The 27,889-nt window shown below is 40.1% G+C and overlaps 1 protein-coding gene and 1 pseudogene across 10 annotated transcripts in view; both read left to right on the top strand.

Moving 5' to 3' along the window:
- auts2a (activator of transcription and developmental regulator AUTS2 a) overlaps nt 1-27,889 on the top strand; it is a 656,715-nt gene that overhangs the window by 378,971 nt on the left and 249,855 nt on the right. The window lies entirely within an intron of this gene.
- LOC121518632 overlaps nt 1,667-27,889 on the top strand; it is a 65,404-nt pseudogene continuing 39,181 nt past the window's right edge.

The raw sequence follows: 27,889 nt of genomic DNA, 5'->3' as shown, positions 1-27,889 counted from the left end.
GCTGGTTTTGAGCCAAGCCACCACACTCCTTGCATGTTAGTGGCTGATTCCTTTTCAACTGCAGAACTTTGTTGAGTTTTCTATGCAGCACAGACGTTTGTCTTTACGTGGTATGAACATTAATGCAGATCAGCCCCATGTCTCAGTCTAAGACTGTCCTCTTAGATGAAATATAGGTTGTAGCAGGGTATAGTTCTCCACTATGTGTTGCTTCTTGTTTGACTGACAAAGCTTTGAAATGCCAGCATGTCAGGTCTTCCTTTGAATCGCTTTTTGAAGTGCCTTCTGAAATATTCAGAAACAGTCTCTGAGTTCAAGCTCCAAGCTGCTAACTAGCTTACAGAGGCTTAGTGCACACATCACGCCTGATTCTGCTGAGTATCAAGTCAATATTAAGTATTGTTTTCATGTTTCCCCTCAATATTGTCAACAGGGAGTGGGCTTTGTGTTTCAGCTCTTTGCTGCAGGCTTATAAAGTCTGTAAGATCTTTCTCCTTCAGCTGTTTCATTCCTCAAAGACATAACCTTTTGTCAAATCTTGTTCACATTAGAGAACTTTGATATGATTATGCTAAACTGATATTTAATCCACAAACCTTTAACCAACCTCATCCATGTCTATCTGCAGAGCATCACCTTTGACTGCCTCTCTGGTTTTACATCTCTACAGCCTCGAGCTCTACCCAAGGCTGTTTTCAGACAACATGAGCTGCACACATCCTTATTCAGCACTCCACTGGAATAGTTATCACTCTGTCTTAGACATTGAGGGAAATTAATAAGGTCTTGTGTTTATCTCTTTTAAAGAGAAAACAGGACTGAAGATGGCTAAACTGTTACTGCCTTTAATGTCGTCCTTGAAAGTGCAAACACACTGTTTTATTTCAGCATAGATTTTTGCGAAAAGATGTTTTGTGTCCTTTATTACTGTGTTGGCTTGAATATTAGCCGGGTTTCTCTTGTGAACATAAGTTTAAAGAACTCTTCGATGGGACTTTTTTTATTACTTTACACAAATGTTAACCTTACTCTAGGTTGAATTCTTTAGATTTTGAGGTCCTTCATAAAGGGTCAAGGTCTTGGGACTCATGTTAATCCCTTTATTGTGAACACAATATACGGGCAAAAGTATTCCAATGCCTCACCAGGGACTATAATGCCATTGCATTCAAATACAGGTATTTTAATAAGGAGCCATTTTGTTCCACAAATGTTTGCACATGGACACTGCATGATTTTATAAATCTGTGGCAACAGGTCTGATTGAAACAAATGATTTCAATAATTATCACATGTGGCCAAATACTTCAGTCCATATAGTGTATCAAAAATGTTTTTAGGGATTTTGTCCAAGTGTCCAAATCAAACCTGAACTGATCAGGTTTTTAAGGTCACCTCACAGTCAGTTCATGCTTGTTACATTTCTACATATTGCTCTACCACAACCCTTCTTCATTAGCCACCAGTGTACTTTCACTCTTAGTTAAATGGATAACTTTTTTAGGCATTTTACCAGAAGTGCTAGCAGTAAAAATACTGAAAAAGTAGTGAAAAACTAAACTTGTGAAAGCAAATATATGTTCACAACATCCAAAGGAGCTGGTTATTAGTACAGCAAGTGTACTGCTCATGACTGAGGCCAGCTGTCACTCACAGCTGCTGCAGTATGAAGAGACACCAGGGGGCCGTGGTGATCATCCAGAACAGAGTGGCTCAAAACAAGGTCAAGATCATAAACTGTCAGCATGGATGAAGTCTTAGCGACGTTAACCAACAGAAATGGAATTTTGAAGTTAATTGACAGCGTTTCCTTATTGGAAATGCTGTCTAAACCTAACATTTAATCAATCGTAACACCAAGCTGAGGCTGAGGTGTGACAGTCTACAACAGACAGTTTTAAAGACAAACTTACGGACCAAGTCCACAATTTTACCATCGTTACGTTATGTAGGAATGTCTAGCTGATGGCAGATTAATTGTTTTCAAAATCCATGTGCCAACATTTAAGAATAATAAAGATAAGATTGGTGTTGCAGTTCAAGAAGTGAAACCAAGCCATGAGGTCAAGGGAACTGCCTTCAGGGCTCCACGTGAAAGCCCAGTTGACTTCATGCAGAGTTTTTCCAAGCAGGCCTTTGTGTGTTTTGCATTGGGAGGCTTCCGTCTCACCACTCTGCCATAAGCCCAGATCAGTGGAGGGCTGCAGTGATGGTTGTCCTTCTGGAACTTTGCCCCATCTCCACACAGGATCTCTGGAGCCCAGTCAGAGTGACCATCAGGTTCTTGGCCAACTTTCTTACGAAGCCCTTCTCCGCAGATTGCTCAAGTTTGCCAGACGACCAGCTCTCTGAAGACTCCTAGTTGTGCCAAACTTGAATGCTCATGGAGACTGTGCTCATGGGAACCTTCAGTGCAGCAGATTATTTTTGTAGCCTTCCCCATGTCTGTGCCTTGCAACAATCCTGTCTCTGAGCTCTGCAGGCAGTTCCTTTGACCTCATGGCTTAGTTTTTGCTCTGATATGCATTGTCAGCTGTGAGGTCTTCTATATAGAGGGGTGTGCCTTTTCCAGATCAAGTCCAATCAGTTTATTTCACCACAGGTGAACTCAAATCACGGTGTAGAAACATCTTAGTAACGATAAGAGAACTGGGAGGAATGTGAGCTAAATCTACAGTGATGTTGCAATGGTTCTGAATACTTATGCCAATGTGATATTTCAGGTTTTTTTACCTTTCATTAATTTGCTGAAATTTCTAAATTCTGTTTTCACTTTGTCCTTATTGGGTACTGAGTACGGCTTAATGAGAAAACATAAATAGAATAGATTGTAGCATCAGGCTGCAATGTAACAAAATTGAAAACCATAATATAGTGGCTGAGCTGCACCTGTTCTTCACCCTAAATACACGACATATGGAGCAATAAAAGTATTAGTGAAACTTCCTTGAATGGGACCTGTGCTCATAAAAATAGGAGGAGAAGAGCTTTATGGGCCACATGCTGTATTCGGTGGTCATTAATTATTATGGCTTCTCTATGTGTTTTGCTGTATGTCACTCTATTGTCTCATTGTTTAGGTTTTGGTCCTTTAGGAATATTTATTTCTTTATTTCACTTGAATTAAAAACAAAATAGTCATCATAATAATCCTTCTGGCCATCAATTATCCCTCATTTCCTGTTCTGGGTGGACGGAGGCTGAAGCTGATCCCAGCTGGCATTGGGGGAGTAGTGAGTACACCTTAGACTGGCCACCAGTCAGTCACAGACACAGATTAATATTCATGCTCATATGTTGGACGATGGACAATCTAGAGTCACCATTTGATCCTTAAAAGCCTGCTTTTGGGGGAAACCAGAGTACCTTCATGCAAACTCCACACAGAAAACCTCCAGTCCTCCAGGGATTCTGACAGAAACCTTCTCACTGTGAGGCAAAAGCGCTAATCTCTGCACCACAGAGAAGACATCTTAATGAACCCTGCAAATCACAGAGATTGAAATAACTTTATACCTATTTCTTGCAGCATTTGGGTGCACTAAACTCAATATTTGACTTTATCGGGGACCCTTTGTTTGATTTAGCGCTAAGAATGCTCAATGAAGTTTTGTCAAAGTGCTTTTATTGAATAAATCAGAAAGTATGCTGGCACTCATAGTAACAGCAGCATGTAAGACTCAGAGGATGAAGCTGTCAGTGCCTCTCCTTATTGTATTTCCCCACATGAATATACGATGGCCTCATCTCCTGTCACTTTCACCTCATTCATCTCTCCTCATTTTTCTTTTCCAAGCCTCACAACTCCTTGATTTAACCACCTTACTAATGATCAGCTCTCAAGGGACTTTCCAGAGACTAAGTGCAGATTCACATTTTTAAATGCAGGCTTAGCAGTGGCATTCTCCTCTGCCAAGAATGGATTTTCCCTGGTGCCCTGATGGTGAAGTAGTTAAGCTCCTCGTTGAGGCACATCCAAGTCCTGGCTCTTTCCTTCTGTCTTTCACGCTGAAGTAAAACTGCCAAGAGAGTGTACGCAGAGATTTCTGTCCTGTCATACAGTAGATTAAGTCATAACTATTCTAATTATCTTAGATCCGGTCTCTTTTTTAGTCTTTTTAACAAGACTTGTGATTCTTCTGGTTATAAAAGTACAAAGAAGCATAATTTTTAACACTTTTAATAAAGGCCAGAACTCCAAAGCTATTTCAAAGACTGTTGGAGGTCATTATGACGGCAAAATAGATTACAAAATCTGCTGCCTCTAATAACAGATACCCAATACAAACAGAGATACATTTACTGTGCTGGGACGCCTTTTAAAAATGAAATCACACACCTAAAAATGACATTTGAACCAGTCAATTTAGATATTCTTCTGTCTAAAATCATTCGGTATAAAAACACCAGCTTTAGCAATAGATAATTGATCTAAAGTCTCAGAACAAGAAAATAACCATTGGTTGTTTCATATTTGATGTACCAACAGTAAATGTAATTGTTTTTATATAATTAAATAATAATTAGGGCTGTAATAGAAACTGCATTAACTGCAATAATTTAAGGTCCATAATAAGTGCATTGCTTTAAAAAGATGCTGCATGATCTCTTTTCCCTTTTAGCACAGTTTGGTTAAGCCACATCAGCCTCTCCACCACTGCTCCTTAACTTCTCTTTGTACTTTTTTCTGTTCCTTTAGTTCTTTTTTAGTCCATAACAAGTTCTTTTTGAAGTTCATGTTATCTTCAGTCTACTAATAAAACATGTCTGTTTCCTAACAGGAAGTCAGTTACCCTTAGTTTAAAGCCCTATTCCCACAGGGCCAGAACTACCTTAGGACCTCAGGCAATCTGTAATAATCTTGCAGGACGTCTGTGTTTCTGGTCCCCCGTTAATCCACCTTGTCAGGGGTCCACTGGTAATACTACTGCTATATGAATCATTAGGCTGTCTTGGTAATTTAAGGTGGTAGTGTTGTTTTTAAAGGTCAGTTTTTGATAGAAAACAATAATTGAGGCTGTGTAGGAGATTGATAACAAAGTTTAGCCTCATAAATGGAAATAGTGTTTCTCTTTCAGTTAAGCTTATGTGTAAAACCAGCTTTATTTTACTTATTTATTCAAACTTTGCTGTCCAGCTGTACCAGCTCACACTGCTGCTCTATTCATACACACAACACTTCTGCTCTGCTTCCTACAGTTTCTCTCTACTAGATCTTATATCAGTGTCATTTAGCCATACATATAATGCATTACACTATTTTTGGCAAATTGTTGTGGATGCGCAACAACCCCTAATTTATAGAGCACGGAATAACATCAACATCAACCACATAAAAACTGTTAAAAGTAACAAGAGAGGTTTAAAATGGTGTCCCTTCCTCATACATTAATAACAGGGTTGGTAAAGGGACTTGAGCTTTGTGTCGGACCTTTCTAGTCCTCTGACTACTCAAAGTTACACCACAGGTCACACCAAGTGTTGTACTCAAGACCACACGATCCAAGACCAAGACCATAAAAATCATTTTTAAAAAACAATGATAAGGTTAAACAGTTACAGAGCAGTTTCTCTTTAATTTTAGTTTTATTTTAAATAAACTTGACAGATAGAAACAAAGTTTCTACAACTCTTTCAAAGCACAACATGCAAAAATATCAAATCTTTAAAAAACTGATCAACTAACTTCTTGTAAAAAGTAAATCCGTGTATGTATTTAAAAGCTACTGACAAGTCTGGAATTCTTTTAAATTTCTGAAAATAAAATGTTTGTCTAGATTTATCAGGTGAATGAGGCCTAAAGTAAGTGTTCAGAGCTATTTCTGACTAGAAGTAGGATGGACTGACGTTTGAGTTTATGCAGGTGTAGCTATTTGTTGTTTTATCAGGTGTTTCTCCTTATTCAAATCAATAATCAAAGAATAGGAGATCAGTGCTGGTCTCAGCCAGCCTTGATGGAAAATCCTGAGTCTGGCCAGTCCAAGACCGAGACAAGACAGAGAAATAATGCTCTGGAGTCCAAGACATTCAAAATATCGTCTTGAGACCAGTCTCAAGACCAAGACCTTTCTTGAGTACTACAACACTACACCCACCTATACTCACCGTTCACTCCTTCTTCACACACTGATGGCAGAGGTTGCTATGGAGAATTGGTCATCAATTCATACGTTAGGTGACTTATGTGACCTCTAATGGAAGTTTGGGGATATGGTTTGCTAGTTTATTAGGACAGCTTGCTACAGATCTAAAAATGTATAGAGAGAGGGGGAAAAAACACTCATGTTTCCTTCAGAAATGTCTGTAAATTTGAGTGCATTACGGACTTGGCTTGTCCTGTGCAAATGCAACTCACCAAACACTGATATGGATTATCAGAGGTCCACAGGTAATACTAGCCCTGAAATTGTCATTCAAACCAGCCCTTGATCAGCACCACAGACCGGCACATTAGTCCTGACTAATAACAGCATTAAACCTCCTCAGTCTGGTTTAGTTAAACTGTTACAATTCTTAGATTGGTCCAACAAGCATTTCACTCTGTGAGAAACACACACACACACACACACACACACACACACACACCCACAAAACGCTTCCAAGAAACTAAGATACAGCTGCCACTGCAGGAAAATCTATCAATTTAAGAGCAGCAGCAAAATCTTCAGTCAACATGACTGCCTGCAGTCTTTCTAGGTAGAGGTGATCGTATTTTTTTCGTCTTTAGTGTAATTTGTTAAAATGCAAAATTAACATACCCAGAGTTTCAGGAAAAGTCAGGAACCAGCAGCATTGTAGCTTTTAATTAAGCAAGGTTATACCTATTACAAATGTGAAAACAGTCAAAATGACTGCCATGGTCTCTCGAGGGTAAAATCCAGTGGAGTTCCTATAGATGTGAAAATATTAACCAGAAGTTTCTTTAGCACATGTGGGATGTAAACTCCCCACAGAGGGACCGTGTATTGCCTTGCATGGTGCGAAGAAATTCTCCTCAGCTTACTGCAGGATCAAAAGGAAACAGGAGGAAAAAGGGCCTTGAAACATTTATGAGTTGTGACGGATCTGACCTGGGGGAAAACATCCCTGATCTGATTGTAGAACTTGGAGTGGATCTGCCGGGGTCCCGAGATGCTCTGAAAGGCCACAATTAGACCAGGAGCCTCGGCGGTTTTCTTAATTTATACCCCTCGCTGCTGACGCATACTCCTGTCCTGTGGAAAATACTGCAGCCTACCCCAGTGAATAGCTGGCGGGTGACAAATAGCTCCTGCTTTACACTCCATTTGGTCTGAGGCAGCTCACACCCTCCTCCCTGTCTCCTCTGCTTCCATCCTTCCAGCCTCCGTCATCCAGTGCCCCTCCTGTTTCCTCTCCAGGCGCTGACCTTTCAGATGATGCCTTTCCCGGCCTCCCTGGCCAGTAGCTCCCCTGGGAGCTATAATGGACTCAGTGTTAATTGCCTGTTGAAGGACAGAGGCAGTTCTGCACGGGCTGATTGCAGACTCCCTTGAGAGTACAGCTGTCTGTTTGTGTGATTGTTGCTCTAATGCAGCACGGCTGGATAATTCACCCGACATGTGCCTTCACATATGTGGACAGACACAGCCTACATCATACATGTGCATAACGTGCTATTATAACGGGTATTTGAACCTTTACTTTTGTTTATGGCAAGAGACAACTAAGTTTGTTTTGTATCAGCCATTAAATTATTGTTTTTTTTCCTAGATCACTACATTTCAACATGTTTTCAGGAGTGTCCCTATGATATTTTCTTCCCATGATACTTTATCCAATACTAAACTTTTGCCTTGAGGAGGCTTTGTCTGCTATGTGGTTGTCAAAATTAGATTTGTACTTAACCTCCCGAGACCAAAGCTTCTGTTTGTGCTGCATTTTTAGTCTCTCCCACTTCTTTGGGATAAGTGGGACCAGATAAGTATGAAACCTGAGCCTTGTCTTTGAATAGGAGGTAGTTTGCACCAGAACCTGGTGTAGGCATGAGGCCAACAGGCTTATACTACTGCAAAAGACAAAACAAAGTTAGTATTTTTTTTACTTGTAAAAGGAACAGGAACATTCTTCTTCAAATTATTTGGGATTTCTGAAACCTAAAAAATGTCCCTAAACTCCCCTAAAATTCCAAGACATTGCAAAACATTTATGTGAAATAATTGGAAAAAAAATAAATAAATTCCCCCTTAAAACCCAGATTTCCTAAAATAATTCCCAAATGTTTCAAGCTTGCTGAAAAAGCCTAAAAGATTTCAATTAAAATTTCCCCAAAAATTCCTTGAAAATTTCTTAAAATTTGAAAACAAATTCCTCTAAATTTCTAAGCACATTTCACCAAAAATTTCTCAAGAAAAAAATCCAAGAACTCATGAATAAAGTCTCCCAAATTCCATGGAGAATTTCCAACAAATTCCTCAAATATCCAAACAACTTTCATAAAATTTCCATGAAAATTTTACCCTGAAATTTTAAAAACAAATTCACAAATATCAACAAAACAATTCCTCAAAGTCCCATGAAAGTACCCATAAATTGAAGAGCAAATTCCTCCAAAATGTGAAATAATACATTCCAAAATATGCAAGTTCCCCCAAATTTGTCATGAAAATTTCTGAAAATTTTAGAGTAAATTCCCCAGAAATTCCAATGAAAATACTTAAACCTCCAGGGGAATTCTGAACAATTTGTCAAAAAAAAATCTAATTGAAGAATTTATTACTTACTTTTAGGAAAGCCAAAATGTAACGTTCTCATGTGTGCATGCAGGGTGTCAAGAGGATGATATCTAAAATCATGGTGAAACTCTCATGAGATAGATCATATAAAGTATTTGCTAAATAATATGCAAGACCTTGAAAACAAGGTGGTCCTCAGACCAGCACCATGGTTTATAGTGTTTATCTATGGCCAATTGGCTGAAAGCAAAGATACTGAATAATTTTGGGTTTCTTCAAACACCAGATTTTCATGAGTTTGACCTGAGTCATGCAAGCTGTGCAATAAACAAGGTAAAACACTGCAGCAACACCAGTGTTCATTGTCAGATGACACCAGGCTTATTGGTAGTTAGCAACAACAGCTAGACTCACTGGTGTGCTAGTAAGCTGCAGTGCATTGGGCTTATAGTGAAGTGAAACAAGGACATTATATGAAAAGTATGAAAAATAGAGTTAAAAGTCAAATATAACTGTATTTGTATGTGTTACCAGTTAAATGAATATAAATAGATTATTCAAATTTACTTGGATCTATGAGGGTCTAAATTTAAGTGTTTTAAGTGTAAGAACCTTTCAATTTTACTTCTGGTTATCCCCTAGAATAAGGAACAGCTGTTGTATTGAATCGCGTGTGTATGTATAGTTTTGAGAGGCTAAGGGAATCCACTTGTTTTGTGAATGAGAATTGGAAGAACTGTACTTGTTTCTGCTTGCCCCTTTAGCCAGTGCTTTTTTCCACCAAGCAGCCGTGGACTTGGTTCATATCCACTTGGCCTCCCCTTGTGGTCTGGGTGTCAGCCTAATCGCCACAGACAAGAGCCAGGGAGGAGAGATTTATCACCCACTCCCTGGATTATTCTTTTATCTTTTATTCAGGGGATTTGAGCTGGATGCAAGGTTAACTCCTTCAGACCTCTGATTCTTCAGGGTCATTGAATAATGCTCGTCTACTGTGCTGCCTTTTATGCAGCCCCTTGTGTACCACAGCCCTCACATATAGAAGCATCGATATGAGCCACAACAGAGGAGGAAGGCCACACTCCCAGAGTAGTATGTCGGTGAAGAGTAGGATTTCTATTGCTGTGATACAAATCAAGATCGCTTTTGATCTCGAAAGCATCAAGACCACTTTTAAGGTCTAGGCCGTTTCTGAGAATAGTGCATACTTGAACGTAGTCTTGTTTTGGACTTGGATTGTCAAAACCACTGCATGTGCCATGCTTGATTCTTGATATCTTATCAATGATAACATAACCTCTGGTTAAAACTGACCATATTTGATAGCAGAAATGTCTGTCAGGTGGAAAGTGATCTGATTAAATTAAGTGTAAATGAAATGGTGTTGCTAAAGCAGTTTACACTGGAGGGTTAAATGTGACAGAGCTTTTTGTAGTACGTTGTTATCTTTGTGGTGCTCAACAATGGTGAGAAAGACACAGACAGCCAGGCAGCCAGTGCTTTAAAATTATTTGTCATTAAAGCTCCTGTGAAGAGTTTTTCACTGGTTTTGAAACTGATGATAATGTTATAAACCACAAATGCATAAAAGACCAACAGCGACTGGTTTTATTTACACAGTTAAATCTAATTTTTCTAACTGATGCTGCAGCGTAGGTGTCAGATGGGTAAATACACTAATAGCAGTTTTGCTGAATTTTTCACCACAAAGACTGATTGAGTCATTTGCCTACTATACCCCAAGTTTTCTTGTGTGTTGAATGTAGTCTCCTCTTTGTAACTTATTGGGCGTATTTTCTACACTGGATAATAGAAAATCTGAAGATAAAGGCACATCTTACCCAAGTTGAATTACTTTAAATTTGATGTCTTTTAGGGTTTTTGCACAGGGAGAAAATGTTTTTGCCAGACACATTATTGCCACTATTAACCCCTTTTACCACTTTTTAAGCCATATTTTACAATTTGATAGGCCCATTTTGCCAGTTTCTGACTATTTCTGCCTCAGCGAACCCTTTTTTGCCATTTTATATCAATTTTCATCCCATTTCACCAAATTTCCACCTATGTTTGCCACTTTAATGCCATTTCAGCCAGTTTCTTTATGCTCTTTTTCCTGTTAGTATGCTCATTTTTGCCATTTTTGGTTATTTTTTTACCCTTTTTTCAAGTTTTGGGCCTTTCTAAACCATTTCTGCTACTTTTAAAATCTATTTTCACCGCCCTTCCCACCATTTTTGCCATTATTAACCCATTTTAATTCATTTTTAAATTTTTCAGAGAGCTTCTTACTACAAAAATGAATTATAATTTGTTTCTTTGACAGAAATGATTATTTTTCAGGTTAAATATAGAATACCACAGCGTAACTTTACAATGGACCATGATTTTGCTGGCCCCCAGTTTGGCCGGGTCCCAGAAAGCCCTCCCATTTCCCCCCTAATGGACAGCCTACCAGATACTGTTCAGCAGTATTAAGTGGATTCTAAGTAGGGGTGGGAGAAAAATCAATACAGCATTGTCTCGTGATATTTTTTTCTGGTGATATATCGTATTGTCTCATCCACCAAGTATTGATCTTTTCAAATTATTTGCTAATATGACCTGAAGTGTATGATAATGGAACAATAAAATAAATTGTTTGGACATATGTTTGTCCAGTGAGGTCAGCCGAGGTGAGGAGGAAAAAGTTAAAACAACAAACATGGCAGCACCAGGGGAAGGACATTAGGAATGCTAGCAGGACACAAATGAGGTGGACATGACTCATAAGGTTTGCAAAAAGTGCTACATGAAAATAAAATACTGCAGAAATACGACAAACATGAGGGCAAGACTAATGCTGACTCAGCTAAATGGTTGAAAAAATTGTATAAATGGCAATATATTGCAATATATGGTATTGTAATACTCACTATCTAAAATCGCAATATCAAATCAGGACCCAAGTATCGTGAAAATATCGTATCATGGGGCCATTAGTGATTCCCACCCCTAATACTGAGTGTATATTAAACGTCCCAGTCACAGTCCATTAACTCACAGTGCGTTTCAGCATTGCAGAGAACATGTCAAATCACAGCAGTAGACTCCTGCTGGCTCTGCTGATCCCCTTCTTGCCTCTTTTTCGTCTCTAATACTACCTCAGAAGCTGGCATAGTCCTCCCTCTATACCTCTATGATGTTCACAGTGAAGGCAAAAGTCACAGGGCTGTAAATATCATGCCTCTCAAAGGCACTGTGAAATGGGCTATTGTGAAGGTATGAGAAGAACAGACCAGCATATTTCATATTAGACCTGAATGGACCAAGAACAAAGGACTGGGTTGGTTTAGTTCAAATTTTGTGGGTTGATAGACACTGTGGATGCCCAAATAAATGTTCAAAAATACTAAAAAGGTGTTGTTGTTGTTGTTGTTTTTTTTTTCAAAATATGCTCCCTGTAAGTCATAATTTATATGGATAAATGCTGCCTAATCTTTGAGAAACAGCAGTTCAATATACTTTTAGAAAAATATCTTGAGTAGCAACCAGGTAAAACCGTCAGCTCCACAACCACAACACCTAAAGAGCAGCCTCAGCGTTCATGGCCCCTGGCTGGACCTTGATCTCCAGGGTTTGAAGTTGAAAGTGGGTCCTATGAACCTGGCGGCCAGAGAGTGATTCCTGCCAGATAAGACCGCCCCCCCCTTCATCCCTTGTTCATCCTTGAGCTGGGCTGTCACGGTGAGGCTGATTGTCTTGAACAGGCTGCCTCCTGGGCAGAGCGGGCCAGGAGACGGCCATGCTGGGGATTTGTTTTGACATGCTGCCGAATTCCCCCCAGCCATCAATGTGGAATTTCTCAAGAATAGTGAGAAGTGAATATTGACCATGACAGCCATAAATGTTTTGCCAAAACCATGAAGGAAATGATAGCGTATACTTTGGCACTGATGCAGTGAAAATTCTCAGTTTAGACATATTTACAGTTATGATATGGAGAGCCATCTTTGTTTTTATGCCAAACATTCTGCCACCATTCTAAGGCTGCAGTGTAAATCAAACAACAAAAACGTAAAGAAAATCATATTTGTACATCATAAAAGCTCACAGTAGAGCACAATAAATAAAAACCTGCTCCAAATCCTAAATATCTTCCAGTGAAGACATTTTATTCCTTTATCTTCCAGCCTTACTCTCAATAATTGGCTTTTTTATGTTTCTGTCCTTTCAATTGACCATACATTTCTCTCCTCACTAATTCTGTTGCTCAGACTTGTTTCCATCTGTGCGGTTTCCATTATGGCCTCCCCCCGCCGTCATAATTTCTAATATGTGTGTATCTTTTCATGGAAGAGCAGCAGTAAGTGCCTAAAACAAGCTTGAGTCAACCGGAGATGCCTAATGTTTTCCAAATCCGTTTTGGTTAAGTGGACATGATAAATCATTTCCATTACGCACATGACTAATTTTTTTTAATTTCAGCTAGGGATTCAATTAGCTGGTGTCTGATGGGAGGACTGGGGGAGGAAGAAAGGTCCACCCAGCTACATACAGCAGCGTAATCACATTAGGAAGCCATGAAGGGGCCCTTGTTAAGACCAAGAAATCACCTTGAGTTAGGAGAAGAATAATTTGAGACATCAAAGGCCTCATGGGTAAACTCAGCTATGAGTTAATGACTGGTTCAGGCTTTGAGCTTTATTAGCTTATAACATTTTACACTGGGAAATTATCAGTAGATATTCATTTTCTAAGGGCATGGAGAATATTTATTTTGTGACTGGAGAGAGACAGAGTAGTATTTTGTAGAAGCTGCAGAACTACTGTGCTGATGTCTTATCCTCGTATTCAGGTTAAGCAAACACAAAGCTGACATCTGAAGAACACTGTCAAATTTGAGTTTTATTGACTCTTGCACATTGGTCCGTCTTTATGTCTGTTGCATGTAACTTAGATGTTCAGCTCGCTGTTTTTGGAGAAAATGTAGAGACACACATCCTTGATTGTGCTCACTAAAAGCTACTTCTCTGTGAATCCAGAGTGTTACACAGCAGAAACTGGAGTGTTGAATTCTCAGTGTTAAACATTTCAGAGTAGATTTTAACTTCCAAACTGTAATTTAACTCCATTCTCAGTTAAACAGTCCTTACTTGGCAGTATTAATCCGACTCTGCAGAGAGTCAATTTATCGAAGCTCCACCCACAGCCATTTCAAACCTGAGGGATGGAGTTTTCCCATCATGCCCAAGGGCAGAGTGTGTAGATGTGTTTTAGATGTGCTGTCTGTTGCAATACAATCACTGGGATTTCTTTGCTCTTGTTTCTGGTGGATTGTTGTTGGTTTTTGATGTTAGACACTTCTGCACCATGAGTGAAGTTACCCACCAAGTTAGTCACTTACTGCCTCTGGCAGGAGATGATTTATTGTAAAGCGTGGTGTGCTGACTTGCAATTCAGATCATACTATAGCGTAGCATCTGTCTCTGCCAACCTGACACGCCAGTTGGATTTGTTTCACACATCCACATGGAAAACATCCAATAGACAGCGTTTGGGAGAGGGCAGAGCCTTTAAAAAGAAACTTAAAGGGTGATTGGATGAACGTTCTGTCCGTCACATTTGTGCGGGCCAGTCAGAGCAACAAAACATCTGATGTCTTGGCCTCTACAGAGGTGTGCTCCTACCGAGGAGTAAACTCTACCAAGGAGTAAATCATGGCGACTGTAGACAGTACACGACTTTTGTCGTTTTTGAAAGAAAACAGCTCAGTGCTTTTCTTTTTTCTTCTTCTAACAAAGAAATGTCATCAAGTTCTAAAAAACGGATGCTTTAGCAGTATCCACACTAATCTCTTACGACATAATAGCACCGGCCTCTTGTTGCTGCTTGCATACGTCACGACTCTGCTGTGCCCGAAAGTACTGTCCCTCATCGCTGATTGGTCCTGTCACTTTCTAATCAGGCCCAAACTGTTAAAATGGGAGCTTTGCAAGATGGATTCACCCGTGAGAAACCAGAAACAGGTGAATCCATCTGCTTTGCCAGGGTATCTCTTTGCTCCATCCTTGCCAAATGACACCTGACATTGCCACAGGTGTTCAATGTGAGGAAGCAATATTAAATAAGTATGGAAAGTGCATTGCACTGTGCCAATAATAATGGCTCTTTGCTTTTGTTTTATTTTTTTTTATCCAATTCTGATAAAACTGCTGATTGCTACATCTAAGCTAAACTCTACACAGGCTGCAGCCATTACTATCAGCTTTCCGTACACCCAAACCTCACCCATAGGTACAGCCTCATTATCCTCAAATGATGCTGATTGGCTAGATCTGTTTTCAGACTATTGACTCTAAATCTCTTAGTAAGCTGCTTTTTTATTATTGTTGCTGGAAGTTCCACCCACATTCGTAGCTTCAGCAGAACCTCTGGAATAAGGTAGATAATGCAGTATACATGAGCTCTTCGAATTTGAAAAAAATATTGTTTTCAACTTTCTTATACAGTGCTGTATCACCTGTATCACCTATAGTGTTATTTTAGCTCTGTTCTTTGCACTCTTTATGATATATAATGTTCATGGAGTTAAGAAATTACCTTTCTGTTTTACTTTTTTACTGTGATACATCTCAAGCATCAGCCCACTTCACTCCTATAATACTTTCTTTGACATTGATCCTCAATGAAAACTCTTTAAGTTACTAAAAATCTAATCAGTCTTGCCCTTCTGATGTTTAACCCCAAGATTTCTTTAGCCTTTAAACAAAACATACCATTTGACAGAGTTAGAGGTACTTGTGCAGTACGATGAGTACGGAGTATGGAGCAATCTACGACTTGCATTTTGCCTGTCAGTAGTCGTAGCATCTTCAGGTAGGTGTTTTGATCATAATGGGCTGTATTTGTCAGTATAAAGTGTTCCTTTACAGGGTCTTATATTGATGCTATTTGTTGCATTAAATGCATTTCACACTATTGAGGGAAAAGTTATTCTGTTGCTTTAAACCCTTATTCCTACTCTTTACAAGTCTTACTCAGAATCCTCTCCTTTGTGTGTGGTAACTACCTAGAAATCATCATTGTGTTGAAAGTAAAAGGCAGATTTGAAAGGAAAATTTGATTTGTTCCCCAGCATGTTTTTGTTCCCTGCATGCTTTAGTCTCCCATGTCTGTCTCCCTCCTGCTCACGGGGCAAATTGCGGTAACGGTTGTCGATCAGGAGAAAGTGGAGCAGAGGTTGGAGAGGGTGACGGCGTTTTGTCTTCAGTCAGCATTACCACGCCTGTTTAGTTTTTTGTTAAAGCAATGGAATCCATCAGCAGCCTCCCATAAGAACTGTAAGAAAGCTAATAGCAGGTGGCAGTGGATGTGAAATGGGCCTTTGGACAGGGCAGCCATGGAGAGGATAATGCAGCCATTCAGGCTCTCTCTCGCAGGGGCCCCTTTTGTGCCCAGAGCTGACATGCTACTTCACTGGGCCTCCTGAAAAGGTCCATTTTGTTCAATTTGTCTAAAAGCCGCTGACTTATGTGACAATTTAAAGACTTTGGATGTTAAAGTTTTCTTAACCCACCGACTCTTGAATGGCTTTTTTGTCCTGGCCTGTGATCTGTCCGTCATTCTCACATGATCACACGAGAAAGAGGAGAGAGTGGAGAGCTGCGAAGTGGGCACCCTGGCGGGAGATCCTTACAGATGCCCGGAGCACTCTGAAGAGGCCCAGATGACTTTAATTCAGTGGAAAGTGTGAGAACTAGAGGAATGGGGAAGCTTGGATTGGGTTCCCAGTTAGTTCCGGCAAATGTGTCCATTTCCTCATGAGGTATGCATTATTCAGCAGCACTGATCGACTCGACTGACTCCACAGGCAAGCAAATGTGACTCCTGGCTGCTCTGGAGGTTTTTTTTACATAGTTTACAGGAAAGTCTGATCCCTGACAAGTGTTCAAGAGCAATAGAGTTCACCTTTACTGATGGATCACATGCTTATAATTACACTTTAAATATTGCTATATTATGAACATTAATAATAGGTGTGGAAACTGTCATTTCCTTCTTCCAATACATATAGTAGACTATTCTGTCCATAGGTTTTTTTGCAATCTAATGCCTGATTTGGGTCAGGAAGAGGGGGACAGTGAGTTTTTTTAAACTTTTTTTACTTTATTGCCTCAATGTTTCTCTCCTTTTGGGACACAAAAGTAGCTTAAGAATTAAGAATGATTTTATGTTTGCACTGTGAACACTTTGCATAATTGCAAACAGCTCAGAACATCTCAGAACATCTCAGAAGGTGACTGGACGAATGTTCGATTTGTCACATTCATTATAGGCCAGTCAAAGGGACTGCAGCTCCAGTACCAACCTGAGCTCTACAGGCTAGCTTGTCGGTAGATAAAAATCAAACGATATTCCCTGCCAAGAGAAGCTTTCCCTGTGGCTCTTTTGTGTTGAGAAAGAAATGTGGTCCAGTTATGATAAAACTGTGGCTATACTGCAGCTACATCTGAGCTAATTGCTTCAGCCATTACTATTAGCTTCCAGTACAACTAAACCCCGCCCACAGCTAATTGTCTGTAATTCTGGTGCAAGACTATGACAAACTGCTTTCCCACAAAGCCAAAGCTAGACACAGGATATGTGTTTCCATTAAACATTTATTGTAAAAAAAAAACAAAAAAAAAAACAGAACAAGCTTTAATTATTATAATGTGATGGATGTTGACAATGCCAACAAATGCACCACAGAGGAAGTCTTTCATTCAGCTCAAAGCCTTCTAAATTAAGATTAGCCACATTAACATGGAGTCAGTCAATAGCAGTTATTGAGAAGGGTCCATGTGCATTCAAGCGTCTTGACATGGATCCAGCGACCTCACACACATGAAATGTAGATCATGTCCACAGAGCCTTGTCCCTCTCTCTGACTACTGATTAATTATTACTGTCTAACCAAAGACCTGTCCCTGATGCACATGCAGAACAAGAGCTGCACAATGGAGGTGCAGTGAACTGTTAAAAGCTATTATGTCTCTGAAATGAAATGAACACAGAGCGGAGGTGAGCTGGACGACCATGAAAGTAAAACAGGAATAGAGTGAAATATGATACATATATTTATTTTAATATTCTTTGCACAGTTTAATGCTGCTCACAGAGCAGAAAACAAACATGAGTGATGCACCGAATCCTGTGTTGTCTTGCAGAAGGCTGCAGACATCTGCCTGTAATGATAAAAAATGCTTTTTTCAGTAGAGGTGCTAGACACTATTGTTAGAATCAAAATCATGGGTGTCAGAGTGGGGGTACAAGTGGGACTGACCATCCAGGGCCCCACTGGAGGTAGGTGCATTGGTAGTTTTGAAATAAGAATCTAGCATCTCATTTCTTTTTGTCCATGTCATAACTAACATAAGAAAGGTAAATTTTGGTCAAATAAAGCAACATCCTTTTCTCTTTATTATCCCTGAAAATGTTTAAATTATTTAAGAAGTTTAATTACTTTATTTAATTCATTCATCCATAAATCTGTCTTTTCATCCATCCATCCATCCACCCATCCATCCATCCATCCATCCATCCATCCATCCATCCATCCACCCACCCATTCATTCATCTATCCATCTATCCATCCATTCATCATCTATCCACCCAACCATCCATCCATCCATCCATCCACCAATCCATCCATCTATCCATCCACCCAAACATCCATCCATCCATCCATCATCTAGCCATCCATCCTTCCATCCATCCATCCCTCCATCCATCCATCCATCCTTCCATCCATCCATCCATCCATGCCTCCAGCTTACCATTCATCCATCTGCCCATACATCCATCAGTCTATTCTTCCCTCCATCTATCAATCTGTCTGTGCATCAATGTATCAGACTCTCCACCCTGCTGTCCATCTACCCGTCCACCTAACCAACTGTTCTTTAATCCATCCATCCATCTGGGTTAACTGGGTTTTTAAACCTTGTTGATCCTCCTCTGCCATCTACAAGCCTCAGCCATGTAATCAAACAGTGTTAAGACTGGCTTCTTTTTAGCTGAAGGCTGGTGTGTGAACCAGTGCTGTAGAACCAGAACCAGCAGTGCCATCATCCTCTTTTATGAGAGAATGATGGCACACTGCCAAAGTTAAATAGTGCTTTAAACAGGTGAGTGGGGCACTCTGTGGAAACGGGACCTTTCTCCCTGTTTAAAGTTATTTAGGTCATCTTTAAAACTACTGTTTTAAGGTAAAAGTTACATATTGTTGCTTTAATATTCCTGTTTTAGACTTATAGCTTTAGAATAAGTAGTACAAATGCAATACATTTTATCTTGAAAGTCAGTTTTTATCCAGCACTGTCTCCATTATTATAGTGTTTTGGCACATTGTTGTGTAGTTCTTCTCTAAAGGACACTCTGTCTGTGTGCATTTGAACATATGAGCTGAAATGTGAAATTGGCAGTCAAAGGGTTAACCTACAGAGTCAGCCTTTGCCTGCTCTCTTGGTGTTGCGATTCATCTCAGAGGCTGAATATTTCATGTGGTAATTAAAATTTGTAGGTCATGTCTCCTATGACACCTTTTTCTATTGATATAGGGAGAAAGCAGCGGTGCCTCGCTTTAATTCGCCTCCCCCACCCAGCCCAGATTTAAAGGATGAAGGGTGACATTTTCCCCCGTTTTGTAAATTAATGCAATTGATCTGCCTAACAAGAACAAAGTTAGGTTTCCAAATACTGCATGATAAAGAGATTAAGCCTTTAAATGGATTTCCAAAGGCAATCTTTATTGCAAGCCCTAAAGTAAGGGCATTGAACTTTCAATTAGAATTTCTAATAGGCTATTGACTGGAATGTATTAAATGTTGCTACACAGCTATATAGATCCTGGGAGGGGATTTTTCTCAATCCAGGGTACATGACCCCAGAATCCCTCGGAGTGGTGTGCACAAACATCCAGTGCAGTCACCTGATGTATGTGTGAATGGAGTCCAGCGTGTTTCTCCCACATGGTTCTCATTGTAATCGTAGATGTGAAGGTGTTTACTTTAAACGGTATTACATCTGCCCACCTTTCTAATCTATGGTAATTTCTGCAAAGCCTTTTGATCCTTGGCTGCTTTTATTTGCAGTGAGGATTCATTTTAACTCCATGTCAGCTTAGTTCAGTCTTCTCATTGGCTGAGCTTTGATGTTGCTCCAAGACCTTTTGTTTGTCTTAATTTGCTAGGTTCTTCGTATCCAAGCACACAAGCTGTTTCTAATTTTCTCTGATTGATCTCAGGGTCTGAATCCCATTTAATTGCCTCTAATGCCATATTAACTGTTGTCAAAATATTTTTCCTTGTCATCCTAATTCAGCTTGCTACTCCCAGAACGGCATGGTCAGGGAACGTCACATCTGTTTTTCATTGTCTCTGCGTCACGCTCTTCACTTTTTCCATCTTGCAGCCGTAATTTTCTCCATCTTTGTTATTCTCAGCCTCTCGTTGTTTCTCTCTGGTTGGTACACAGTGTAGCTGCAGGTGATTACAAGCCTGGAGAAAGCTGCATCAGGATACAATTTGTCAGGGCCTAACAGCCCATTCTGTTCTGAGGGGGTTAACATTCTGTTTGTGTTACAGTGCATTCAAACTCTAATTAAAACAACATTACATTCCCCATCTGCCAATCTCCCATAATCTTCTTTAATTGCTGTAATTAAACTATATTTACATGTGCAAAATACTTGTAATTTAGCAAATTGCACTCTACACTCTGCACATTTAATCAGCGGCGCTGCAGTGGAATGAAGTGATTTCAGTGTTTTGATTTCGGCAGTGGGCTGGTTCTGACGGGGTAAGTGGACCTCTGCCTGAGGTCTCACAGAGGTTAGGAAAACAAGCCATCGGAGGAGTATTGTCATCGGGCTCTGATTGCAGCTAATTATAAGCCTGGTGAAGCCGGGCAGAGCTTGAGTTTGTGTGCTTGTATGTACAGTACGTGTGCTCAAACAAGCTCCTGCAGCCTGGTGGACTCACCGCCACCATGCTGCCTCATGATTGACATCGACCAATCCCTTTCATTTATTCCAAATGCAAAGTGAATTTGCAGTATGAGGTGTGTTTGCAATTCAAACAGAGAAAAGTGAGAAGAGGAGGTAAATACCTGGGATTTAAACCTGCAGCTGGCAAGGCAACTGCTGCTGTAATGAAAACGTCAAGGACTGGCTCGGGCTGAAGAGGAACAGCATGCTTGCTTTCAGATTAATGGTATTAGATAGGGATTAATCTAGAAGAGGGAATTTGTCAAGCTGTTGCATTATATTAGCATCGCTAATAAGCTAGCTTAATAATGCCCAACAAGATGACACCATATTTTAAAGACTTCCATGTGGTTTATTCAGTCATTACGGCTAAATACTGAGGAGACAAGCTGTCAATCGCACAAGCAGATGTTCCTCTGCTGTGTTTGCAGTTATTCCTTCAGTTATTAGAAAAGTTTAACCATTGAATCCTAAATCTACAATGACACTCTGTGTATCCAAGTTAAGCCTGGTCCAAACCAGCATATTTTTTAAATCTGATGTCGAGAATGTAAGAAACAACTAAAAAGGGGGGCTGTAATGACATTGTATTTGCATACCGGTACTTTAATGTGGATTTAGCCCCACTTTGCAGCTTAACAGCCAAGATTTTGGAGTGTTTCTGTGGGAATTTGTGGCCATTCATTCTGTAGAGCATTTATGAGATCAGGCACTAATGTTGGATGAGAAGGCCTGCCTCATAATCTCCATTCCAGTTCACCCAAAGGTGCCCCATTGGGTTGAAGCCAGGCCTCTGAGTGGGCCAGTCAAGTTTTTCCTTATCGAACTCATGAAACCATATCTTTATAGACCTTGCTTTGTGCACTGGGGCACAGTCATGTTGGAATATAAAATGGCCTTCCCCAAACTGTTGCCACAAAGTTGAAATCGTAGCATTGTCCAAAATGTCTTGTACGCTGAAGCAAGCATGATTTGCCTTCACTATAGACAAGGGGCCTAGCCCAAACCCTGAAAAATAGCCCCATACCCTAATCCCTCCCCCACCGAACTTCACATTTGGCACAATACAATCAGGCAGGTAATGCTGTCACAGCATCGGCCAAACCAAGACTCACCCATCTGACTAACAAACAGAGAGGCACCATTCTTTACTCCATGGAGCACATTTTAACTGCTCTACAGTCCAGTGTCGGTGTGTTTTACACCACTAAGTCGGAAGCTTGGACTTGGTGATGTGAGACTTGCATGCAGCTGCTCAGCCAATGGAGGGAAAACCAACCTCACCAACAGCCTGCTCAAAAACCTGCCCAACTGTTGTGTGGTGCATCAGGGTGACTTCTGTAAGCACCACGATCAGATTGAAGTTGATGAAGATGGCTTTAAGCAGTACAGTGTCATCACTGCTCTGGATATGGACGCCATGGTGGTTACGATCTACTGTATGCATGGTTGGAGAACCCGGTGAAGTTTGAGAAATCTCATGGCGTTAATAACACCCTGGACACCAAGATCATCTAGAAGTCTGACCCTAAGGAGGAGAAGACTAACATCTTTATTTTGGAGGGCTTTCTGCTTTACACCTACAAACCTTTGATCGACGTGTTGAACCAATGTTACTTTATTTCCATCCCCTATAAAGAATGCAAAAAGAGGATGTGCTCCAGGAACTACATGGTGCCAGATCCACCTGGCCTGTTTGATTGCCACATCTGGCCCGTGTATTTGAAACACATTCCATGGAAACACATTCCATGGAAACACATTCCATGTAGTTCCTGCCACACAGTAGTTATTGACAGTGGAAGTTCAGAACTCTCCAGCTACAGAATCAGCAGAGCGTTGGCAGTTTTCACACCTCAGGTGCCTTAGCAGTTGTAAGTCGACTAATTTTTAGGGCCCAAGCACCGACCAAGGGTCGGCGAGGGCCTTAATGAAACTGAAGGATTTCTTCTTATTAGGGCCCAAGTACTGAGGGCGAGAGGACCTAACTGTTTTTGCTAAAAATGAAAAGTTTGCATGGACTTTTGAGACCTTTAACAAATTCAAAAACTTATGAAACTTTGCAGGTGCATCCAGTCTTGTGAAAAATTTGATATTTACCTGGTTTGCAACATGCCAATTCAGAATTGCCTCAATAGTGCCCCCTAAAAGTTTTAAAAGTTAAGCCATTCTCCTTTGACTTTGTCGTAAATTAATGAAATTTTGTGGACAGATGCATCTTGGGCAGATCTTAAAAAAAAAAAACAGTTGGACCATGTTTCTATGTCCAACAGGAAAGCCGCCATTTTGAATAAATTAGTAAATATTGGGGTATAAACCTGGTATTCAGGAGCCATGCCCACAAGTTCGTGCGACATGCATGAAAATCGGTACACATATGTATCATGACTAGACGAACAAAAATTCCCTTTGGGGGCCAAACTCTAAAATGCACAGGAAATGAGATCATAGCCATTTTGGGCCAAATTTTTGCCATTTTCGGCCGAATTTACAGTCCTCACATCTGATCAAACTCGTCTGAGGGGCCTTTTCTTTTTCACTCAACGATGGGTTTGCCTAAAACTACACAAGATGGACACCTAAAGTTATCAAAAGCAGGACTTTTTACCACATGGCACAGTGGTTATTAGCTGCAAAAGTTGGAAGATGATTCGTGGAACTGTGCCAAAAATCTTTTTCTTAATGACTCAACAGTGCTGATGTCAATCTACATGACACTTCACAAGCATGTCAAAATCGCCACCCTGAATACATCCATGCTCATTTTATTTCATTTTGTCACAGCGCCCCCTGCTGGCAACAAAAAAAATTACATATTATGTCCTCATTCCTACATGAACAGTCCTAACATGTTGGGCATTATGCCAATACAGGCCTCATGGACCTTCCTCTAACCCTGTCACCATGGCCATGCCTCAAATGTCCAAAAACAGGAAGTAGTGTTTTCATTGCCTTATCAGCATCGCACAATCACCAAATTTCATATGGATTACCCTTCTTGGTTGCTCATACCAACCATATGATTTTAACTAGGGGGCATGGCCTAATGGCTTCATGGCGCCCCCTATACTTATTCCAAAACATCAGCCCTCAAAGGAGGTTGTACTTAGGATTCTGAAAATCATTACACATATGTAGGATGACTAGACCTTCAAAAAATCCTATAAAATGCACAGGAAATTAGGTCATAGCCTTTTTTGGGCTAATTTTGCCCATTTTCAGCAAATTTAATTCCTCGCATCTGATCGAACTTGTCCCAGGGGGCTTATCTGCTTCACTCCAGCATGATCTTTCCTCAAACTACACAAGGTGGAGATATCAGCTTATCAAATTTAGGACCGTTCACTAGTGGGCGGGGCCGTAACAAGGGCCCAAAATAATAATTATTTTGGGAAAATTATTCACTGAAAACTGATGTATGGCAACTCAACAGTATCCCACTGAATACGCCCACATGAAAACAGCTCATCATAGCGCCCTCTTTTGCCAGCAGGAAGTGATGCAAATGGGCCATTTCTGACTTTGTCTTACTGTGTTGAACCTATCATGCTCTGATTTTGACCTGAAGTCCTCAATATCTGTTCCAATATTGGGGGCCCATACCCCGACCTGTGCAGGGGTGCGAGGACCCTTCAGTGCTGCTTGCAGCACTAGTTTTTTTTTTTTTTTTTTAATTAAGTGGTCTTCTGCTTTGTGGCTGAGCTGCTGTTGTTCCTAAATGCTTCCACTTTCTAATAATATCACTTACAGTTGACTGTTAAATATCCAGCAGGGATGAAATTTCATGGAACATCTCAATGTGATAAAACTGACTGCATGACACTTACTGCTAACATTAATAAACGTTCAATAAGCCTCCTTCATGTGAATGCCAGGTGTCATGTCATGATTATGACAGTGTCATGCCAGTCTCATGCATACCCCATTCAAATGAAGTGTTACCATAAAATGTTTATTTTTATTCAGATTTTGTGAATCCCTAATGGTGTGATGGGACTCACAACCATAATATCAGATATGCAGTTATAACCTATTTTTCACACTGAAATTTCACTATTTTGCATTCAAAACAATGTTTTCTATATTCTGGATTTTGGTACTTTCTTACACTAAGGGAAACTGGCCTCCAGTTTGAATAAAGGCTTTCCTTTTTAGAAGAAAATAGTAGACTTTGGGTAGATCCACCATAATGTGAAATTAAAGAAGGGAATAAGAAGTTGTCATGGATTGGAAATGAATTAAAAGAATAGTATAATGCTAACAGTTTGATAACACGAGGTTAAGATTACTTTTTACTCGTCAACTAAGCTGTGTGAGTTTTTTAAAGTGAAATCAGACATGAAGGAGCAGTGGTGGACTTATTTCACATCACTGTGGCTGCAGGGAGGCACTGCAGAGGCTTTACCAAAGAGGAAAGGGACAATAAAGCCTGTGATTGAAAACAGTTTATGCCCTAATGATTGACCTTATTTAATTGTGATCAATGCATTAATGTTGACAGCTCTAATTAAAACTATTTCATGACTAATTCCCAGAGCCTTTCAGGTTTTTGCCCCATCAGTCAGGTCAGTGCTGCAGTACGTTCTGGAAGAGGTCCCTGGCTCCTCTGTCAGCATTAGCTATGTCCTCTTGGCCTAATTACATATCTGTGTGCTGGGACAAGAACAGCCTCAGTCCATCCAGATGGAAGCAGATGTAACAGCTCAGCAGTTTAGAGTCAGGGGTCCTGCCCTGGACAACCTCCGGGCATCGTCAGGTGGAGACAGACCTGGCAGGAAAGAAACACCACTGAGGTAATTGGCGTGCTGTTGCAAGTTTCCCCCGTCCTGCAAGAGCAGCTTGTTAGCTCTGCTGCAGCAGTATGCACATCATTAGGACACAGCATAGAGAAAAGCAGGAGAACTGAGGGGAGATTTGCAGAAGGGAACTATCTGTACCCAAACACAGAGCCTTACATTCAATGCTCTCTTGATTTCAGGGGAAAATCTTCTGGGAAGTCGTCGTAATAGACTTTTCCCTGTTCTGCTTACTGAGGTTTTAATTGCTTGTTCTCTTTCTGCTAGTTTGTGACTGACGCACCGAGCATAGTTTCATGTGCTTTGGTTCCATATAAAAGGCATCTTTGCCTTTCTGAGTTAGAGAAAATGTTTTAAAAGAGAAGAAGCCAGCGGGTAGTGCAGAGCAAATGCTGTTATAAGGTGGACACAGCCCCAAATCCTCATTAGCTGACACGTAGTTTCTCTTAATTAGTTTCCATTCACTGTAATTAGCGTGGATGAGGCTAATCATCTGATGTGAAAGCAATCTAACGCTTGGGATACGGCGTCCTTGGCCTCACTTTCATGTCAGGTTTGCAGATATTTTTTTTCTGCAGGTGATGTTCCTGTTTTACAAGCTTTGTGCGAGTAAAAGGCAGTTTGGCACAGTTGGAGAGTAATGTTTAATGTCCGTCAATACAAAAGTTGGACATCACAGGATGGGAAATCACTTTCTTTCTCATACTAAAGGCTTTAGTACAAGAAATAGGCTGAAAGTTAAAGTTTCCTTTCTCTTAACATTAATTCAACTTAAAATTTAACTATCTCCGAAACAATTCCAATCTATTTTTCTGAGTTCACACTTTGCTATTTTCAAGGCCTTAACATGAATAAAAGAAGAGAAAAGATAATGTTGTGCTGAGGAGTTGTAAGGCTGCTGTCCCGGATCAAAACAAGTGTGTGTTGTGTAACACAATGGAGCACGACCACAAGTAAAGCAAGTGATTGAGGATTGCATTGTTAGAGGCAGCATCTGCAGCAGAATGATTGATACTCTCTCTCTGCCTGTCAAGCCCTTGAGAGAGATATTCCTCCCACTAATGCTGCGTCTGCTGCCAATCATCCTTTGTCTTCCTGTGGTTACAGAGCTCCACTCTCCTCCATTTTTTTTTCCCTCCCGAGCACATGTAAGTTTCTTATTTATACGAACCCTTAGACGGCTGAGAGGAGGATCATACGCTTGATGTCTGACTGATATACAGGGTGGGGTTACACAGGATATGAGCTTTTTATTTGATTTTCTGCCTTGAGGATTTTTAGTTTTCTGTTATCTGTGTCTTTATTGATACCAAGTCCCACAAGGGATCATCTGTACATCTTAAATGTGTATCCATTCTCCTCAAAAATGTCCTCACACATAATCTTTTGGCCACAGACAAAAGGATGTGATCGCCGGCCAACCCAAGATAGTAAAAACGGATTTTCTCAGAAAGCCAAAGGCCTTCTGAGATGTAGTTTTTCACCCTGATGTAAAGCAGAAACCTTCTGATTTAATCTCATTAGGACTGAGGATGTTCATACAAAGGGGGATTACTGTTTGTATCACTGAACATTGTTCAAAGGAAGTCTAATACTTTGCAGATGGGCTGTGATGCACATCTGAGTATGTTAGCTTGATGCTAACACCTAGTGGAAATTTTCATTAAAAGGCTGAAAGATTTAGCATTACATTGCAGTACTTTTAAATTAAAAAAAACAATGAAAATGTTAGGTAAAGTATACCACTTAACTGAGCATTTACTCAACAGTTTGATGTAACATTGCCTGATTCTTCTGTGAAGAGACTGTGTGCTGGTGTCTGGTTAGTTTCCTCTCCTTTTCCTATTTAAAGGCAGCTAGACAGTCGTTTTCAGACTCCCTACACATAGGAAAAATATTTTTTGGATAAGTTAAATGGCTCATTTAAAACTTTTACCCATTTTTTTACTACTTTAGCCATCCATCCATTTCTCACCGTTAACCCATGTTTGCCACTTTTTAACCACTTTTCACCAATTTAAGTCGGTTTTTGCAATTTTAAATAATTAGTTGCCACTCTAATCCCATTTTTACCTGTTTAAACTTTTTTTTTTGCCACTTTTAACCCATTTTCACCCACTCTTTAACCACTTATTTTTCCACTTTTAACCTGTTTTCCCATTTTCGCCTATATTTAGCAATTATCTGATATTTTTTCCCTGAAAGTCTGACATTACTTTCCAAGTGTTTTAGTAAATCTGCCCATTCAAACTTTTAACTTTACCAATAAAAAGGTAATTCCATTTTAAGAAAAGAGGTTAATATTTTGAAAGTGCTATTTCGGCTAATAATCTCATGTTGTAGTTTGTTCAAACATTTATTCTGGCAACATAACATGTTTGGCGTCAGGC

This window comes from Cheilinus undulatus, linkage group 12 (genome assembly GCF_018320785.1).
Source record: "Cheilinus undulatus linkage group 12, ASM1832078v1, whole genome shotgun sequence".
Lineage (NCBI taxonomy): Eukaryota > Metazoa > Chordata > Actinopteri > Labriformes > Labridae > Cheilinus > Cheilinus undulatus.
This window is presented reverse-complemented; position numbering and strand designations above follow the sequence as displayed.